Below are 17955 nucleotides of genomic sequence, written 5' to 3' on the forward strand. Positions count from 1 at the left end.
CTGTAGCCCTTTAGCTGTTTACCCGTAACAACCAGAAACAGCAGAACTCACACTAAAAGGTAAAGGCTGAGAAGAATCTTTAAAAGTATCAACGAATGTGTGTTTATTATAAATGAATTCTCTCTTTTGCAATGCCTTATGAAACGGGGTGATATATTTAGTTATTCTTGATGAGTATGCTTTGCTGTTTGACAAAACTCATTAAAAGCTGCGGCCTTTCAAAGGATCTGCTCTGATCATAAATCCTGTTTGAAGTTGTTTTACGAGCAGTAAAAACTGGCCTTTGTTTGCCCTTCTAGCCTCAACCTAGACGTGCAACTCAAAATGTTCTCAGATGAAACCAAACAAAAAAGAAAAACCAAAAGTCTAGAAAAGTTTGCTAATGTGAGATTTCCTATAGATATAAAGTTATAGTTCATCTTGAGAACACAGGCCACTCGATCTTTCTGAAGAGCGTGAGAAGTAGCCTCAGTTGAGAGAATCAGCAGCCTATGCCGCAAATGCCTGAAAATAAATTGTATCAGTGGTAATATGTGAAGGATAATGAAAAGGGCTTTCAGGTAAGGAGACATCATGCTTCAGTGAACTGCTTATAAAACCATTTACGGAGGTTACTTACAGCCTCTGTTCCACTGGAACCATAGAAAGTATTTACAGACACCCAGAAGCTGGAAAAAGACATTTGGAAATTGATAGAGCCAGTGCTAACGTGTCTACTGGTTGTTGCAAAAAGTGTTTGTGGATTACATATTTGGCAATGTTTTGTATTTAAAGTGCAATGAAACAGCCACAGACAACAAAACACCCTGTTAAAGCAAAATTAGCCGCTACCCTGTCTCTACTGTATCTCTGTGTAGTGCATTTACATAATACACATAATGTCATGATCTTATTGGCTCAAACAAACATACATGAAGCCTGACAGGCCAGTTCACCCTAAAAGTATTTTAAAAAGCAGACCTTTTGGCCCGTTAGATATATATTTCTGTGCTCTCCTTGCAACAGTGAGATTAGATGATCATTTGTGTTGGATAAAAATGAAACCGGTATCAGAAACAGCCAGTTAACTTAGCTTAATATTAAGGGGTAAACAGCTGTATCCAACGATAATAATGTTTGAATTTCACACATTATTTCAATAGATTATACTATTAACCCAAAAAGTTTGGCTTTTTGGATGAAACCGGAGCACCTGGGTTCACAGATGGACAGTTCCACACAGGCTAAACCTAACCTTGATCTTTAAACACAGAAGTGTCCTGCTGTGATGGTACCACAGTAACCTCACCATCGAGCCACCAGCGATATCTAAAATCCCTGACTCAAAGATTAAGTAAATGTTTTGCCCTCTGACAATTTTGTTTCTTGTTTTCCAAAATCGCAGCCATGATGCAGTAACTGAGTGGGTGGAAACGGAGGAGATGAAAGGGATAAACAAGAGGTGACACTTAACATCAAGCCTCCACTTACTGAGAGTAAACAACAGTATCACAGTGTTTACTCACTTGCATGTGTGAAAATATTCTTTTCAGAGTTGAATAACTTAAGGAAAGTGACAAACTGCACGTCACTGAAAGTCACATATTACCAGCAGCTAGGTCTGCTGGTAATTTACTGTTTAATTATTTGTGGCAGGGAGTTCAGTTGAAATCAAGCAACACAATCTTATTGTTTTTTTCAAGCCTTTCAGCAATAAAGGTTAATGTAAAAATATAATGTTAAATGAGTATTGAGTTATATTATATACAAGTGGTATAATCTAGTCATGTGAAAAAATAGTTTTCAGAAAATGTTTTGCAGTCCTGTGAAAACTTATGCACCCTTGTGTCAGTAGCTTGTAGAACCACCTTTAGCAGCAATAACTTAATGTAACCATTTCCTGTATGAGTTTATCAGTCTCTGGTAAACTCATACAGGAATGTTACTCTTATGCCTCTGTTCATTGAGATTTGCAGACATTTCACAGTATTTCAGTTGGGCTGAGCTCTTTGACTGGGCCATTGCAGCATACTGATTCTTTCTTATTCAGTCATTCTGGTGTAAATTTGCTGCTGTGCTTTGGCTTCACTGTTCATTAATGGCCAAACTTTAGCTATTGGACAGATAGCTTCACATCTGGCTCGAGAATACTCACCCCACCACCGTCCTTTACAGTTGGTATTAGGTGTTTGTAGTGATTTGCTGTGTTTTGGTGTTATCCAAATGTGGTGCTGTGCATTACAGACAATAATCTCCGCTTTGATCTCATCTGTCCAGAGCACATTGTTTCAGATCTTTTGTGTATTTTTCAGACACAATATTTCAAACCTCAGCTGTGCTGCCATGTTCTTGTTAGACATGATTTCTTTTATATTTTTAATCGATTGTATTATATTAACAGCTGTTGTTTTTCATTGTATTATATATAAAAACTTAATAAACTTGACTGGCTTAACCCTTCCAAACACAGAAACTGTACTTGTTCAGTCTTTTGTCTGTCAAGTGTTACATCCATCATGAACTTTAACATTTGACATACCAACTGAGGCCTGTAAAGTCTGAGTAGCTCCTGGGTTTTCGAATTGCTCTGACCATTACACTTTCTGACCTTGAGGGATGTTCACTCCTGGGAAGATTGTGGCATTGTGTTAACACACACCTGTATACTCCAGATCAGGAAAGTGCCAAAACCTCTGAATATATAAAGGTCCTCATGAGATGATCAGTTAGTCAAGGGTATCTGATTAGCAAAACCTAGCTGCTATTTACCCTCTTAAATCCTATGGAAAAAGCAAATGTGTAGGTTTTTTTTCATTGTTTTTACGTGGCTGTATTTTTGTTCATTTATATAGGAAATAAAACAAAACAGACTTAATCCAAAAAAGGGAAAATGTTATTTCTTTTTTTTTGTTATTCATCCCAAACTAAAAGCAACATTTATAAGGACAATATCTGACAATCCAATGCCCTTGTATCACAAAGCTTTAGAGTCTTGATATGAATTTAATAGAGAACAGAGCACTGTCCAATGAGTACCAAATACTTTCCTTGAAAGTTGTTTTTTTGTTTTTTATGAAACTGATAAAAAGCATTGCAATAATAACTGGTATTTTACAGATGCCTTCATAGACACACCAGGCTGATAAACGGTAATGATTAATTCCTGTATGACCATTAACTTCTTTGGCAAAATCTATTAAATGATCAATAAGTCAAGCAGAGCTGGGATGACCACCAACATGACAGCGCCAGTGAGCCATGACTTACGATCAATATATTGATCCTACTTGCAGAAACTGTCACCCTTTACTCTATGGACTCTGTCACACATTCTGCAGCTGAAAATGGTTTTATAGCTGTCAAGGAATGTTTGTGTCCATTCTCACCCAGTAAGACTTAAATCAGTAATGCTTATGCACCCCCGCTGCCATATTTAAATAATTCAGATGTTATGCAAGGATTGCCTGTGTCTGTGAGAAACTCTCTGTTTGGCAATGGAGGATTTTCAATTTTGTTATCCCAGTCTTTACAAAGCAGTACACTTGACATTTTTCCATTCCAATTCAAGAGCCATCTTTGAGCAGCATAAGCCTTCCTAAATTTGTTTCCCTTTCTCTTACAGATCTGGAAAACAGCTGTGGGAACTGTGGACGCTGCAGGGTAATTGGCACACTGCTGAAGTAAAGCTGACAATACAAAATTGGCTTTCTCCTCCTTATCGATAAGGAGATTTTATTCTTTCATGAGGCTTCCAGAAATAGCGTCTCCACGGTATAGTCATTAAAACACTCGACTTACAGACAAAAGATCCCTGCTTTGAGTCTAGGAGGGAAAGCAACCCAGCCTCGGGGGATCACGAGCTAGCGTCGATCTCGCGCTGGTCTCGAGCTCGGATAAATGGGAGGGTTGCCTCAAAAAGGGCATCCGGTGTAAAATCTGTGTCATGTCAAATATGAGGATCCATCTGCTGTGGTGACCCCTTGGGAAATAAGGGAGCAGCCAAAAGTACCTTCCATGAGACTTCTGGAAATGCCAACTTTCAGTTCAAATATTGTGGTTTCTAATGGATTTTGATTTAGCTATGTTGTGTCTTTGCCCAGTACTGTAGTGTAAACAAACAAACTGCAAAAAAGTGAATATATAGTATTTATTTTATTTAAGCTTTAATGTACTAGTAACAAGTATCTTATATCATAGAGCCGTTAAAAAAAAACCCCAAACCCACAAATGATCCTATATTTTGTAAATGAGTACCAGAAAAGTAAATGAATGAATGAATAAATAAACAATAACAAAACAACACTTTGGCCACATGATGAAACACTGTACCCACAGCCTGGATGCAGATATAAAATGCAGTTCCCTTCCTTTTTGTGCAAGAAATCTTTTAAGGCTTTAAAAAGTAAATGTGAGCAAAATTTTGAAAAGCTGTGGATATTAATGAATGTGGATCTAAAGTGTTTGGACTGTCGATGTTGCAGAACTTGAGCAGGGGATAAGGTCTCTCCTGAGTCCCCACAGCCACCACCCACATACTGTGGGTCTCCATAGAAACCATGAACCTCAGGAGGTGTGAAATAAACAAACAGAGGCATAATTTTGTTCTGCATCTTTACTGTGATTGTTTGCAAATATGTTGGTTAAGCTCCGCAGTTTTTCCCCTATGGTAAATATTTGCTCGTTTTATCTTCAAATACGTTGTCTGGTAGAGAGCTGTAAGCACAGAGACATGCTCATGCAAACACTCACAAAAATGATTTACTGCACCAAGAAATAAATCATTTCAAATATCAGTTCTAGGTTGTTGTTGTTTTTAAATGATCAGGAGCACAGAAATGGTGCTTTGATCTCAATTTGATTTTAGTTAACTGACATACAGTGTCTTTCAAACTAAAGCAGGATGCAAGGTTTTTTTTTCTTTGTTTTTTTGCCTTGAGGCTTTCCTTTATGAAGTCAATTTTCAGTGCATATATTAAATATGAAATATTAAATGGATACAGAGTAATGACACCATTGTAGTTTAGACAGGTTCCCTACTGGCCTGAAATCTGTCACGGACCCGGCTCTGGGGACTCGGGGTCCGTGGGCAGTGGGGACTGTGACTGTTATTGTTATTATTATTATTATTATTTGGTGTGTTGTCTGCACTGCCCCTATGCACATCTGTATGTAGGCAGGTATGTGTGTGTTTTGCCTTTCTGCTGTGGCCAAGTTACAGGCACCTTTAGCCCTGGGGGCGTGGTCTAACTTGAGGGCTGGCCACACCCGAAGTCCTGGCCGCACACCTGCTCCTCATCTGGGCTCGTCGGGGGAGCTATTTAGATGAGCGATGGAGCTTCCACTGACGCGGGATTATTGCGTTTGACTACACGTCAGTCTTCAAACAAGTCAAGTGTGAGTGTATGCCTGCTGGGATAAGTGTTAACGGCTGCCTCTATTGTTTTCCCCTCAGGAGGAGTGTGAGACGAGAAGGAGCAATAAGCACGGGGAGTGCAGGGACACTGGGGCAGAGAGCACTACACGGGGACTTTTGGGAAGAAGACACTCCACGGGAGTCTGGGAAACTGGGGATTTATTGTTGTTTACTTCACCACCTTGTAAATAAACACTGTTGCACTGAAGAGTCCGGCGTTTGGGTCCTATTTCCCCATCTCCCCACGGTCTGCCAGCCAGACCGTGACAAAATCGGCATGAAATCATGGACAAAAATGTGGACCAAGTATCCAGCCAAACTCAGCAGCCTTCCCCAGTGAACTTCTGATAGGCATTCACTCAGCATTCAGTCAGCATTCACTCAGCTAGGAGAGGTCTAGTAATTGAAAAGGATAAAAATCAATGTTCTGTTTCAGAGATTTTGTAGTAGAGCCCAAAGATCTTGGGATTTTAAGGCCAATAAAGAAACCAGTATTTAAAAATCAGATATATCAACCGATATTTTTTTCTTTCAGATACAGAAACATAAACAGATTTCTTTAACATTTATTATGTGTAATTTATGTGTTCTTACTGAGATAATTTGACAATGCAGTTTAAAAATAAACTTGTTTTACTGTCACAACATCTTGTGGATTACTTGTTTACACTCTTACTCAACTCGCTGCTGTTCGTGTGCAGTGTCTGCTCCAAACGCATGTCGCCAACAGGGAAGTTGCAGAGCGCTAGTAGATACACTATGCAATCTTAATATTTATAACACACTGAAGGATGTTTCTCCTCTCGCTACTTTCCTGTTTTAATTTTTATGAATCAGCTGCGATAAATGCTAATACCAATATATCAGCAAATAGCTAAAAAAACACAGCCAATGATATAGGCCTATGGATACATCAGTTGCAGGACCAATGTGTATTTAATATAATATAACCAAGAACAGGACTTTTGACAAGTCCCAAATCTATGTCTGCACACACATGCAGACATAGATTAACCACAGCCTTAAAAGACACTTTACATAATTCTGAATTCCATCAAAGATTAGACAGATGACAGAAATAAGCCACCAAAGAGCTGTTTTCTCTGCACAAACATGGATAGCTTCCCTTGAGAACTGAATATATCACTGACAAGATCACAGAGGTTACCTCCAATTAGTTTTTTTTGTCAACAACTTAATCCTAAAACAGACAATGAAAGTCTCACCCAGAAACAAATTATGCATTTGGAAAAAAAAATGAAGGATTGTATCAACAAAATGAAACAGGCTTTTAAGACCACTGAAATAAAACAACAACAACAAACAAACAAACAAAAAAACCCTTGGAAAAAGGAAATAAACAAGAAATTCAAAGAAGGAAAACATGCTGTGAAAGAAAATCGTATCTAAAAACTATGGGACCGGGTCACCAGCATGAAAACCACAAAAAATAAATTAATTGACGATAGCAAATTCAGTGAGTATTTCTCTACAAGCATTGGGCGCTTATTATTTTTCAGCCAACACAACACAGTGATGGTGGTGATGGTACTGATGCTTATGATGTTGACAGGCTAGAGATTGACCCCGTTAATAGGCTGTTCAAGCAAATCAATTTTAACAAGGCCAGAAGCCCAGATAGCATCTCTAGTTGTCTATTCAAAGCATGTGCAGATGAACTGACATCAGCTTAGTATCCTATTTTTAATAGGTTCCTATAGACATGTGGCAACAGTGTAATAGAAAACTGCAACTATCACACTGATCCCTAAGAATCCTGTCCACATGAGAACAACGATTTTAGATCTATTGCTCGTTTTGCTGATGAAGATAGCGGTCGAGATGTGAGCCTACCAGTTTGTACAAAAACAGAAAAAGATGTGTTATGTACTTAGTCACTAACTTCCAACATCAGTGTATACTAAATGTTATTTGTTGATCTCAGATCAGCCTTTACACCCTGCTGCCTTATGTCCTCCCACAAATGCAATGAACTACCATGTTATTAAGTGTTTTCCCAGAAGGTCAGCATTGAACAGGATCTTGTCTGAAACCTTGACCACTGACAACCTGCACCCCAAACTGAATATTAATACACTAGTGCTGTTCATCCTGTACTCGCACTCATTGAAGCATTATGTAGATTCTTTCTGAAGGGGTAAAGGGTCTCATGTCAGACCCACTGCATATACAAACACAAGACTCTGATTTATCCATTTGTCAGAGAATCACTCCATCGTTGTTAATACCTACAACAGAGAAAGTAGTGTTTGTGTTCAAGCACCCTGAAAACCACTTACCAGTGGTTATGCATGACCACAATATAGCCTTCGTGTAGGTTGACAGTTACAGATACCATTGAAAATAGATTAACATAGTATTCATGGGTAAAAATGCCTTTACTGGGGAATAACTGTGGCTATCCTTCCTTCCCAGAAAGTGATTCTTCATTTTACCACGCAGCAGGTGAAAACATCCTTGAGGTATCACTGCCTGGCTTGGCAACCTCACTATATACGAAGAGAGCCATAAAAGCAAGGTAGCAGTTAACAGTCCAGGGTATCTTTGATGAAACAATAATCAGGCAGGCGTCAAAAAATGATCACTGATCCAACTCATGTTCTTCAACCTCCATACCAGGTTCTCTCCTCGGGCAGATGCTTCTAAGACCCCCAATTTAGCCTCAGCTGGTTTAAGAATTCTTTTGTCTTCCTGTCCATCAAAGCCTAAAGCTACGATTTAGCCAGAGGCAAACCTCTGTAACACTGCTCATGATTTTAAAAGTATACATGTACATAAATAATGACCCAGTCTGTACTTATCTACCACCAACATCAAAAAAGTGAAGGAAAATCTTTCAGGAGAGTGGTTCTCCATCCCTCTAACAGAGTTTCAGAGACTTACATAGTCAATGCAAAGGCACGTTAAAGTAGACAAATAAACTTGCTAGGGTATTTTATTTTTTATTCTATCGGATTTCTTTATATTTAACTGGTGTTCCCAAGAAATGTTATGAATGAGGGAATTTTATATATTTAAATAAGAAGTGTTCTAAGCTTAATTTCTCAAAGCCAAAACAGTGCAAGAGTGTCCATACCTGCAACGTTACAAACGTAGCCCGTTTCCTGTCATGGCTTCAGGATGGATGTCCACAGTACATTAAGACCATAATTTGTGACCTCACGAGACAGTCAGCAAACCTGTGGATCTCTGCTGAAGATTTAATTGCTTAATATTGGCTGCCTGGTTCAGGTTAGCGTACAGTCATCCGAGCACCATTCTTGTCCCAGGAATCCTTGAGTTATAGTTTTTTGTTAGCATATTGACTTTGCAGATTCTTTGAATAGACTTGATGTCATGTGTGAAGCAGTGTATGGATTGTTCTGACCTGGGGACAGTTGGAAATTTATGGTTATGTCTTTGTCATCAATAGATGGATGATTTTCATAGCTTTACCCTTCAGTTGTAGACCGAATTCAGGAAAATTTTGTACTTACATAATGATTCTTTTTTGTTTTGTTTTTTTATATCACTCATTCTGCATGCAACTATAAAACAATTAGTTATACTTAGCATAATTATTTTATTAGTGACTGTAATACGAAAAGGGTGGAGCGCCCACTCCGGGTCAGGGACGAGACCCTGCCCCAAGTGGAGGAGTTTAAGTATCTCGGGGTCTTGTTCACGAGTGACAGGAGAAGGGAGCGGGAGATCGACAGACGGATTGGTGCAGGGGCTGCAGCGATGCGGACGCTGTACCGGTCTGTTGTGGTGAAGAGAGAGCTGAGTGTAAAAGTGAAGCTCTCAATTTACCGGTCGATCTACGCCCCTACCCTCACCTATGGTCATGAGCTGTGGTGACCGAAAGAACGAGATCGCGAATTCAAGCAGCGGAAATGGGTTTCTTCCGAAGAGTGGCTGGCCTCTCCCTTAGCGATAGGGTGAGAAGTTCGGCCATTCGAGAGAGGCTCAGAGTAGAGCCGCTGCTCCTCCACATCGAAAGGAGCCAGTTGAGGTGGTTTGGGCATCTGACAAGGATGCCTCCTGGGCTCCTGGATGGATGATGGATGGATGTAATACGATTAGTGGATTTAGGAAAAGGCACGTGTTAGGAAGAAGTGTAAAGAAAATCAGGCATAATTATTTGGATTATTCATTTATATTAATATTTATTAGAGATTTATGTTTCTGAATTTTTTAAGTAACTGGTTTTATGGTTTCATATACAGTAAAATGTAGAAGTCTTGAAATACATCTCCCCAAACTCTGTAAGGGATTTCTTTCCCATTTATTAAGGAAATGACTTTCTGATGCTGTTCATCTGCTGCATATTTATTTTTTCTTCTGCATACTGTGCTGAGATATACCAAGTTTTGGGCTAAAAGCTTTATGGAAATTACATAGTTGCTGCAAAAATACTATTGCTGAAGAAAACTTGAAGAAATGCCGGGTGGCTCAGTGCATCCCTAGAAATAGTTAAGGACACACTGCACAGCATGCAGAGCTGTACAAAGTTCTTAGTTAATAGCTCTTTGAAGAACATTTTGTTGGTATATTTTATCTATTTTATCTCTGTCAAACTATTTTTCATAGATTCAGCAGGATTAAAATGTGTTTTTGCAACAGACTACTGTAATAAAGTGCCTAAGGATAGAGATGTTGCTTTGTGCAGACATTGCATTGAAATGATTCAAAGGCCAGTGTTAAGTGGCTTAAGATGCAAAAAATAAATAAATAAATAAATAAATAAATAAATAAATAAATAAATAATTCTCTGAAAATGGTAAAGTAGGTCAGGTAGGACTGGACTAAACCATCTGAAAATGATGAAACTTATAAATTCTGTTGAAGCACAACAAAAATAAAGTGAAAGGTCAACAACATATTATATTTAGCAAAAGAAAAACAAAGTTTTTCGTAGAAGTGACCATCACAACATGGATATCTCGTATAAAATTTTACTTGCAAAAAAGAACTTCCATGGCAAACTTTGGGGAACACCACTTCCCTAATGAGATAAGATAAGATAAGATAGAACTTTATTAATCCCTCGGGTGGGTTCCTCTGGGAAATTCGACTTCCAAAAAAAGCACAGCAACGACCGAAGTTACAGTTACAGAACTGTTATATATACACACACACACACACACACACACACATAAATGCAGAGACAAATATAAATAAAATATACAAAGGGGATAAATAGAATAAATAAGAATAAAAAATAAAAATACAAGTGAATTGCACATTTCAAGTATTGAGTCTATTGCACTGTTGACTATTTACAAAAAGTATTGCACAAGGTATTGTACAGTGAGGTGAAGAGGCACTACAGCTTAGTTGTTCCCCCCTCCTTTGTCCTCCTGTCTCCCCTCCCTCTCCCCTCCAGAGAGGAGTTAAACAGTTTGATGGCGTGTGGGACAAAGGAGTTTTTAAGTCTGTTAGTTCTTGTCTTGGGGAGAAGCAACCTGTCACTGAACAGACTCTTCTGATTGTTTATGGCCGTGTGCAGAGGATGCCCAGCATTGTCCATAATGTCCATCAGTTTCTTTAATGTCCTTTTCTCTGCCACTGTCACCAGAGTGTCCAGCTTCATGCCAACCACAGAGCTAGCCCTCCTGATCAGTTTCTCCAGCCTGGATGAGTCCCTCTTTGCTGTGCTGCTCCCCCAGCACACCACAGCATAGAAAAGTATGATGAGCTTCATGTTTTTCTCCTACTATCAGCCGTTTCCCATTCAAGACTCAATCTGCTATTTACAAGGTGTCGTGTGCTGACATGGGAGTATTTAAGCCTGTCTTGACAGTTTTCTGACAGCACAATACTACTTGGAGATTCAGATATGAGTGTACAGCAGTCCCCAAAGCTTTTTGTGAGAAAATTAATTCTGTTCAACACGTAACATCTTAGCTGTGATCTCAGCTACTGAGTCACTGCTATTTACCTTGTCTTCTCAGAGCCACTTCTTTGAATGCTTTGGGTTTTAATAAAAATAAAATATATTTTAATATTTATGCAGCTGATAGGTTAAGCAAAACACATCAACTTAAGATATTCCTTAAAGTCTGAATTAGTGTTTCTTTATAAGTTGTTCTCATTATATTAATTTACATTTTAAGGGTTTTCACCTGTGTGCACTTATATTAAAGGTAGCTAAATCCTATATCACAAAAGACCTTAGCAAATCTTTACAAGAAAGTAAGGAGGAAGAAAAACTTACTATAAGGTAATAATGACTCCCTTAATTACAGTATGTTCATATTTGTAGTAATCCATGTGGAAACTTACGGTACGGTTCAAAGGTTTTGAGGCACCCCTCATTCAATTCAGTTCAAATCATAAAACACCAAATCACAGTCACCTCAAGGCACTTTATATTGTAAGATATATTGGATATTGTAAGACCCTACAATAACCTACAATCAATAACCTCAAATGTTGAGATCTGAGCTCTGGAGAGGCCAATCCATGACTGAGATTATTCCATTGCATGTGTGTGTGTTTTAACTTCACTGGCATTAAAAGCATAGCAGGGATCATTGTGGTACAAATTATGGAAAATTCTAGTTTACCCTCACATTTAGATTTAGGTGGTTAGAATTTCACTGTATGATTTTTGTATGACCTTTGCATGCTTAAGATTAAGTAAGTATGTGTCAGCATGACCTTGTGAAAACTGCTTAGCTGGGCCTAACAATGTTTCACTATGTGATCTGCTGTTTTGCTCAGAAGGATGAAGCTCAGGGCCAGCGCCAGGTGCTGGCCTGGGAAAGGACAGTGGGAGTCTTCTTTGTTCAGCAACAGCCCGGGTTGGACAAAAGACTGTTGTAACTAAAAGATACACAGAGTTTGTGCGATGTTATAAAAGTGGTGCTGCGACGCCCCGAGGTTAGAACGCTCATTACTATGAACCTGTTATGTTTTTATGTGTATGTGTGTTCTCCTGTGCGCAGTAATAAATAGTTTGACCACAGTTTTCCATGTTGCAGACTTTATTTACAAAATTCCAGGACACTTTGCAGATGGCGATGCATGAAATGCAGTAATGCAACCCCAAAGCATGACTGCAACTCCATTGTGGTTTACAGATGAAATAGAAACTCACTGTTGTGTCTTTGAATGATTTCAACTAAATATTGTAAGTTTTGATTTAACTCCATAGGACCCGCAGACGCTGATTTTCAGTGTATTTCTTATTTGGCATCCTTTATCCTTTCCTCCCATTTCTTTTCCTTATGAATGGCTGGCTGCATGCAAGCAAAATAAAAAAATAAAAAAATAAATAAATGAGGGGTGGCTCTGTGAAATTGAGATAGGCTGTCACATGAAACTGATGAGTAACTGATTGCATTTCCAACTCATTTTGGTAACAATTTTCTGCAACATTCTTGCTTTTGTCTTTTGCTATTTCTTCCAAGAGTGAAATCTTTTTCCTTCTCAGACTAATTTGGTTTTCTTGTCTATCAGTCAGCTTTGTAAGATGAGAAAGGCTAAGGCAATAACAGGTGTCTGTTTAAAAGAAAGTGTTAGGGAAAACTATGGCGCTTCACCACAGTAAAATAATTTAAATACAATTGATGCCTTAACACTTTTCCTTGTTTTTGTGAGGTTGTGAAACCTTGTGAAGTTATGCATTGCTCTTAAGTCCCTCAGCCAAGGCGAAAATAAGCCTTTAGTGTTATACTCAAAAAGAAATAGTTCCATTTTTCTGTGCAACCTATTCCTGTTCAACCTCTTTGTCTCTCTTCTGCCTCATCCACAAACACGGTACACTGAAACACATGCACATGGACTTCAAAAACAGAAGACAATGGAGCCTTCTTGTTCTCTTGTTTCTTTCACTGTGCCCTTGATGGTCTGTCTTTTAGATGTTTTTGTGACCCAGGGGAGAGATCTTGAACATGTTTCAGGTCAGACTGAACAGAAGCACGCACCTTAGTCTCAAGGACTGAACTGTGTCAGATATCATCCCTCCACCAGACCGCAGGGATACACAAGTATTCTGTGATCTAAGGAGCTAAAGTTAAAAGTTGATCAGAGGTGAAAATGAATATATTCCTTAAAAGAAAATGTCTTAAGTTCATGCTCTTTTCTCTGTTTGATGTTTTCCCTTTGGCATTAAAAGGAACGGGTATTCCTTTTTAATGCTATTCCCACCTGGACTGCCATACTTGAAAAATGAACCTTTAGGTACTTGTGACCTGGGTAATGTGGTTCATGGGTGTATTGTTGAAAAATCCAGTTACTGCTAATTTTAAGAGATATTATGAACTTCACTGCAATGTTAACATTTTGTAATATAAGCAGAGATACTGGGAGGCTGGGATTATCAAATGTCCTGGGGTACTATTACAAGGTAATCATATAGTTTAGAAGACAACAGATTCAATTGTAATGCACAATCACAGCACCGAGTGAAAACAGGTCATTCACAGTAAAAAGAAAATGAAGGCAGTCATAAATAATAAATCTAGGCTCACATCTTTGTATCATCAAAGGTCAAGTGTGTGAAATGGCAGAATAATTTAAAGCAGTTTCAAGATAACTTAAGGAATGTTAAGTGTTGTCTTGAGAGCGAGCTGACTGTATGTCTGTGGTTAAATATTTATCAGAATGAACAAAACTACAATAGCTAATGGAACAACAGCCAAAATAGTGTAGTAAGGTTAAAGAGGAACTGATTTCACACATCAAAGTCTGTTTACAAGTCCCGAGGGGTGCTTCATAAAGTCTGATAAACTCCCCCAAGAGATGGCACAAATTAAAATAATGGAGAGGTGAGGTGCAGAAATGTTTAGCCTGCTTTTAATCTCTGCTTGACTAGGCTTGAAGGTAAATTAGTCACTACTAGCATAATACACCGTATCTAGAACAGAGATGCCAGAAGTCACAGTGTAGTGTGGGTAGGTAAGCCAGGGCTTGATGCAGCAGAAGAATTTGTGGACTATTACTGGATCTTGTATACACTGTATGAAGCTAAATTGTTATTCCTGGAAAGATGTGTTATAATTTGATGAAATAATAAATATGTACATGTACAACTAATTTCCCATTTTGGGACTAATAATCTTATCTCTTATGTGTGCATTCTTCTCTCTATGCCAATCAGATGGACTAACAGCATATTACAAAAGTTAAAAGTTTTGGAATATTAAGTTCCTGTGATGTGATTTGCTGATGAGATATTTGCCTTAACAAGCAGGTTAACAGATGTACCAGAGTGAGCGGATATCAGGTTTGTGTGTTTGTTTATTCGGCTTCAGTTCCAGAAATAGGTTTTGCAACATACAGCTACTACTTAAGAAACAGAAATTCAAATATTATGGAAATTTTTCTGACCAGTACATCTATTAAAAATGATGCAGCGGTTCCAAGAAGTTTCTAGAGAATATTTTTCTCAGACTGACTTAGTCCAGGAAAAGTACTACTTATTTCTGGTATATGCTCTATGTGAGCACTTTTCATTAGAATGAATGAGTAGTCATGTTAGAGCACCCCATTCATTGTGCGATACCTTCATGTATCTGGTTGATACATAAACCCATCTGGCAGCAAAGTCTAAATACCGCTTCAAGAAGGCTTGTTTGGGAATGAAGTGGTACTTGTGAAAGAGTGCCACTTCAAAACCTGGAAACTGGTGTTTTCCTGCCCACTCCATCTTCAGTATGGGTGGCTCATTTCCAAGCGGTCTGCATGCATAATATCACATAACCAGCAAGCATGCTGGAATATTCAGCCCCCATTTCCTGTCTCAGTCACAGATTGACTAGGTCTAGTCTCATTTGCATAGGTGCCTCACAGTTCGGTTGAGAGCATGCTGCTGATTTGGACTACAACAAACCCACAAATTTCAAGAGGCCACGTGATTCAGGGGATAGGACCAGGCTAGTTTAATACAGCTTGTTCTTATCAATATTCACTTCAGTATAGTTTATACTCTATGCAAAAAGTTTTGTTTTTTTTTGTTTTTTTTAATTACATTTTTATCTCTCCAAGTGTGAGTTATGCCTTTTGGGACTTTGTAGCTACAACAGAAACATTGTTGGCCTAAATTAAAACTAAACTTGGTCTCATACTGCAGATTTCTTTGAGTGGCTAGAAACCCTGAAAGGTTGTGCCTTAAAGGCCTAACTCACACGTGGCAGACGAGTCCTTAACTCAGGACACTAAACTCCCCGTGGCAGTTCACACCAGATAAGCCCATAGCTGGCACCTGAATAATGTAATAGTCATAGCACTCAAAAAGTCAACTTAGAATAAATTCACACCATATACATGAATTCAAACTAACTTGAACCAACTGTATGTAGAATATTGCAGTTAGGTGCCATAAGTTCAACAGCATAATGTTTCATTTTACAGAAAAACATGTAACTAAATTACATTAAATTATGTTAGTGCTGGTTATTGAAAAAACAAAACATATTTAAACATGCTCAAGATGTTAAACAGATATATCATTAATTTTATTTATTATTAGTATGTTAACTCTCAACTGTTTAGAGCTTGTGATATTGAAAGTCACCAATGGCCCTTGATATTTATTTATTTATACTGATTTGCATTTCTTGTAAGTTGTTGACAGACACTAAAAGGAATGCTGCGTGACTCTGAAGGAAACCTGATTCCTGCTCTCCTGAAATCCTAAACGATTCCTGCACAGTATAATTTACTTTGAAAGCATTAATAATCCTGACTGTGCTGCAATCAGGACGCCTGAACACATGATGTGACTTGGCTCTGTTTTGGGGTTTGGGGATTATTTGCTCATGCTCTGTGTAGGTTAGTCTGCCTATGATTACAGGAGAGTCACTTTGAGTACTTATGGACAGAGAGATATCAAAGAGCCTTGCTACAATGCACCCATAGATTATTGCAGACCAATCTTTGTTCCACGTCAACATTATTATTGAAACTTTAACCCTTTACATGCATGTCCTAAACAGATTGTCGAGCAGTAAAAAGCCTGGAAATGGAGAAAAACAGTAGGCCTAACCTTTTAATTAATGTGAAAAAGAAAATAAAAAGAAATAAAGCACGTAGATGTTTAGAGAAATAATAATAATGGATTGGATTTATATAGCGCTTTTCAAGGCACCGAAAGCGCTTTACAATGCCACTATTCATTCACTCTCACATTCACACACTGGTGGAGGCAAGCTACAGTTGTAGCCACAGCTGCCCTGGGGCAGACTGACAGAAGCGAGGCTGCCATATCGCACCATCGGCCCCTCTGGCCAACACCAGTAGGGTAAAGTGTCTTGCCCAAGGACACAACGACCAGGACAGAGAGGCCAGGGATCGAACCGGCGACCTTCCGGTTACAGATGCGATTCCCAACCCCCTGAGCCACGGTCGCCCCAAATGCCAAACTATTCCTCTAAAATACTTGATTATAAAAGACTTTCATTCCACAGATAGCAGCCATTGCATTCTTACTAGAAATAAATAAGCTTTTACTCTGGAGTTGAACTCATACATTCAACAAGACTATAGAGCACAACATCCTGGGATTGTTTCAGTATCTCCTAAAGTGAAATAACTTTGAAGTGCATTGATTATTCTTATTTTTTGTTAATCTTAATCACCTTTATTTTCGTGGTTTGAGATGCAAAAGTCACTTTAAACGAAATTAATGAAAGATAAGACTCTGACCCTGCACACTGTGTTACAAGTAAATCCAGCATGGTGAAGGAAAATAGCATGAAACGTATAACTAGGAGTCTGTGTTGCATGGTAACAATGCATGTTGTAGTGTAATGGCACTTAAAGCCACAATGAACACTATAAAATAGGTCAGTTTGATATACACTTCATGGACAAAACTCTGTGTCACGTGTTAATCTTTCAGGTTTTTGTCATGTGTATAAAATCAAGTAACTAGCCGCAGAGCCTGCCTTTATGAACATTGTGAAACAATCGTTTAGAAGTATGGTGCCAGTTTTGCAACACACATGAGTGTGTGAAGTGTCTTCTTTCCTAGATATGCCGTGATCAGCTGCAGGTAGTATCATTGCAAAGTAGCGCAGCAACTCAGCCATAAACTGTCAGACCACGTATAGCTTAGAGCTGGGCATGGTGTATAAAAACTAACAATGCTCTGCTGATTCAGTTCCTGCAGTGTTCCCAACCTCCTCTGGCATTAACATCAGCACAGAAACTGAAGCACCAGGAGCTACATGCTGACCAATCAGCTCCTGTAGCTGTGATGTATGGGTGTCCCAGTACTTTTGTCCATAGGGTGTTTCTCACAGCTTCAAAGTGAGTTCATGCTTAATTCATCTGCAACTCTGTCATCCTTTATTGACCTCAGTATGACTTGTTGACAGATAAATCATGCGTTTCGTTAAAGAAATAAAAAGCCATTGTATTTTTGTCCTTTTCATGACCTTGAAGACACAAACATGGACAGGTTCCCTATTTCCATACACAGGAGTTTGTCTTTGTTCTCTTTTCTCACTCCCTGCTCACAATGTATACTCACTCTGGGGACAGCATGTGAACAACACAACAAACTGATGGAACGTGCATTTACTGTTTTCAACTCAGATGTAGAGTGAGAA

This window comes from Aulonocara stuartgranti (assembly GCF_965226115.1).
Source record: "Aulonocara stuartgranti genome assembly, chromosome: 12".
NCBI classification, from domain to species: Eukaryota; Metazoa; Chordata; class Actinopteri; order Cichliformes; family Cichlidae; genus Aulonocara; species Aulonocara stuartgranti.